Source organism: Diceros bicornis, chromosome 11, assembly GCF_020826845.1.
Source record: "Diceros bicornis minor isolate mBicDic1 chromosome 11, mDicBic1.mat.cur, whole genome shotgun sequence".
Taxonomy (NCBI): Eukaryota; Metazoa; Chordata; class Mammalia; order Perissodactyla; family Rhinocerotidae; genus Diceros; species Diceros bicornis.
In genome coordinates this window covers 52,387,961-52,392,087 of record NC_080750.1, presented here as the reverse complement: position 1 = coordinate 52,392,087, position 4,127 = coordinate 52,387,961, and positions in this window count along the sequence as shown.

Sequence of the window (4,127 nt, the reverse complement as noted above, 5' to 3'; positions counted from 1 at the left end):
ATCTGGGCATATTCTTCCCCACACAGAGATTGGAAGATTCTTCTCTGGAAAAAATGAACCCAAGCTACAGAAAAAGACAAAGTCTGAAATGACGGATATGCTGCCTGATCATCTAAAATGGTTTCATAATCACATTTGCAAATTCTTTCCCTCCTCAGGGATGCAATTCATTTGAACTTAGAAACTTCAAAGTTCATTTAAAGCTATTTGGCACCTGATTAAATATCTCTTCCTCTCTCTTGGAGTTCAGTTCCCTCTCAACAGGGCTAGTTTGTTTTCTTTTCCAGCTGAAGATCATTTTCCCTTGATAAAGAAAGTGTAAGCGTTAAGTAAGTAGCTCAGAATGCTGGTCTGTATGTTAACGGTACCTCATCTGCTCCTGAGCAGTGACCAATGTCTTTTTCTTACTTCCTCCTCTCTACCTTCCATTACTAGCAGATGAATTATTTTATAGCAAAGGAAAGCTCAGAGAACCGTTATGGACTGCAAGAAGTCTGACTCAAATCTGCTAAAAGACTAAACCAAGTTTTAAATTTTATTGGGTGGACACAGTCTTTTGTCAAGTTAAATAGACATGCATGCCCTCTAATTGGTAATTTGTTCCCTAGGAGAACATATCAAGCTGCATATTTCATAAAACTCTGCACTAATGAAATCAAACTTTAAGATGCCAATGCATTAGAGTGTGGTCAGACTTCAACTGACCCGGGCAGCCTCCACGCCGGGTTCTGGCTCTGGCATGTACTGCAAGAATCCCTCTTTGCCCACTGCTCCCCCAACTATTTGCTGTTATTACTTAAAATTTTCTGCATCGATTGTTAAAATGGCAGCGTAATTGCCAAATCCTACATTAAGATGCTATTACCATGTTTTCCCCCTTTTTTAATCGATAGACATTTCTTGAACTCCTACCACATACAAGGCATCAGGCCAGATGTACAGAAGATACAGGGGAAAACATGGAGAATAGGAAAATCCCAGCTCTGCAGTCAGCTTAGTCACTTACGACCTGCGTACCTTTGACCATATTAATCACGGAGCCTCTGTTTCAGGCTGAGAGATTAGCATAAGCAAAGGTACAGAAGAATGAAAATACATAGTGCAAAATAGAAATCTTCAGTTAAAAAGAGGTAGTAATATAAGGTAGCGTGTGCTGAGGAGTGATAGAGATGAGTGTCACAGAACTCACGGGGAGGGAGAGTGGTGAGAGACTGCTCTCATCTGAAGCAGGCATAAGCCCTCAGTAAGAAAGGTGGGGGAGGTGGGACGAAGCCAGAGCCGGGTCTTTAAAGAAAGGTAGGGAATTTTTAACATTTTTAGCTAACATTTATTGCACACAGCAACACATACTTCACACGGAACATCTTACTTAATCCTCACATAACTCCCTATGAAATGTTATTATCCTCATTTCACAGATGATGAAATAGGTTTAGAGGAAAAGGAGGGGAAAATGCCTTCCAGGAAGTGAATCAATTACCAGGAGCAAAGGAATTTCATGATGCGAAGGAGCAAGACCTGCTGTCTCAGCATCTTCGCTTTGTCTCGCCTGTTATCATCCCGTCCCTAGAGTGCTGGTTTGTCTCCTGTGAGCAGCTCTAGGGTTAGTTATCTTGTGCTTATTCTCTGCCGCAGGCCCTTTCCTTTGAATGTGCAGTGAGCCTGCAGATGTCCCCCGAATTTTGCTTATTTTCTTGATAGTTTGAAGACAATATTTCATATATTGGATTCAAGCCTCTCCCATCCTCTTCCTTTCAACATTCAGAACTCAACAGTACTCTATATCCTGAAGACATTTTACCATGGTCCTCTGATGATTTTATGTAAGAATGTCAGCATTTGACAGCCACCTCGCAGAGCATTAATTTGATCAAGGGTACATCACTCTTCTGATTATTGGCTGAAAGATTCTAGTATTTTGGAAGAATGGATTAGGAGCTAAATCCTCAGAGATAAACATACAACCCTCTGATCACTCAAAGAATTTAGACAGTCTTTCTCCAGCTACAGGGATATGGAATTTAATAGCCCTAGGTTTCACGTAAGAGCGTAAGAACTGGGAGTTGGGGTGAGAGACATTAAACATCGCAGACCCAGGTTTTCCAAAAGTCTAAATGTCTTTAGCCAGAATATGTAGAAAAGAGTAAAGCACTACTCATTTTAATTACAATATTAACTTTAAGCTTTCAAACTACTTTAGTAAAACCCAAAATAGATCATCCAAGAAACAAAAAATCTCTCGTTATTTTCTAGAGTAGAATCAGAGCTATGTATTGTATTTGTACTCTAGTCTTCATATTTGTTTTGTGTATTTTTGTGTTTCACTGTCAAGTGCTAATAGAAAAGACAGATAGAAACTTAATTCAGGTAATTTTAAAAGAAGTCTGGCCAGTAAATTATATTAAAATGTATTTGTCCTGGGGCCGGCCCCATGGCTTAGCGGTTAAGTGAGCGCAATCCGGTTAAGTGAGCGCAATCCGCTGCTGGCGGCCCAGGTTCAGATCCCGGGCGTGCACCGCCGCACTGCTTCCCTGGCCATGCTGAGGCCGCGTCCCACATACAGCAACTAGAAGGATGTGCAGCTATGACACACAACTATCTACTGGGGCTTTGGGGGAAAAATAAATAAATAAATAAAATTAAAATGTATTTGTCCTGAAGAGCTTGTGAATGAGTTTTACTACTTTCTGGGTGGCTACTGGTTTAGAACTTTCTTCCAAGAATCTCTCTTCTTAAAAGACTGTACATAAGAATGAGGGGGAAGTTTGGGGGAGTATTTCCTGAGATTTTTTTAGAGGATTCAAGTCTCCAGTGTAGTAAACACAGCCACAAGCATGGCTTCTGAAGTCAAAAGACTAGCCCTGTGATCTTGAGTAACTTAACCTCTCTCAGACAATTCCCTCATATATAAATGGAGAAAACAGCATTGACCTCAGAGACTTAAATGAGATCATGCATTAAAAGCTCACAACACAATTCAGGGTATACAGTAAGTGCCCAGTTTACTTTTCAAAAAGTTAACTAGTTTGAAAGGAGTGAATTAGAATGTACCAGGTTGTTTTGCACCATTCCCAACAGCAGGTGTCACTCTCTCCCTAAACGCTGAAAGGGAGTCACGTTTTTACTGTTAATTCAGATGTCTGTGCATTCCATGAGTATTAGGGAACGAAAAGTAAATAAAAAAATTCCTACAGATATCTGATAAACAGCACAATTTTAAGTACAGCCCCAAAATCACTGTTTGAGAATTAAGAGCTATCAAATTCATTACACCTCCACCCCGCCCATGCACACATGGGTTGGGGGAGGGGTGGAATGGGAGAATGACAAGGGCCATGTGAACCAGGTACAAGTTAGAAAACACGGTCTAGCAAAATATCCTCAGTTGTAACATTTTTTTTTTTGGTTTTTTTTTTTTTTGAGGAAGGTTAGCCCTGAGCTAACATCTGTTGCCAATCCTCCTCTTTTTTCCTGAGGAAGATTGGCCCTGGGCTAACATCCGTGCCCATCTTCCTCTACGTTATATGGGACGCTGCCACAGCATGGCTTGATAAGCGTTGCGTAGGTCCACGCCTCAGATCCAAACCTGCGAACCCAGGCTGCTGAAGCGGAGCACGCGAACTTAACTGCTACACTGCCAGGCAGGCTCCCTCAGTTGTAACTTTTTGAATCCTTATTTGAACCTCTTTACTCCATGTTTTCAAAAAGAGGGAAAGAAAAAACTTAGCAGAAAATGGCTCCATATTTTTAAAAAATAACAATTTGGTACTACCATATACTAAGTTAGAATTACCAACTCTTGATTTGAGTTAGAATCTAGTTACTGGAGATTAAACCAGCCGTAAAAGGTGTAGCTCTGTTCTTTCATCTGTACAGAAAACATACATTTTCTAAGTAAAGAAAAGAGCTGCTTCAGTATCCTCCACTTTACTAGGTCAGTGAATTCCCCACAATGGATAGCCTAATAAATACACGTTGAAACTGCCAAGAGTTTAGCAAATTAAGCACTTAAAAAAATAGAATTATTCCTTTTATTACAAAACTTAATAATTTAATGATTTCTGTACTTCTCCTTATAAGAAGATAATAAAAGGTGACAGCTGATGTTCAAAATTGGAAACCAGATA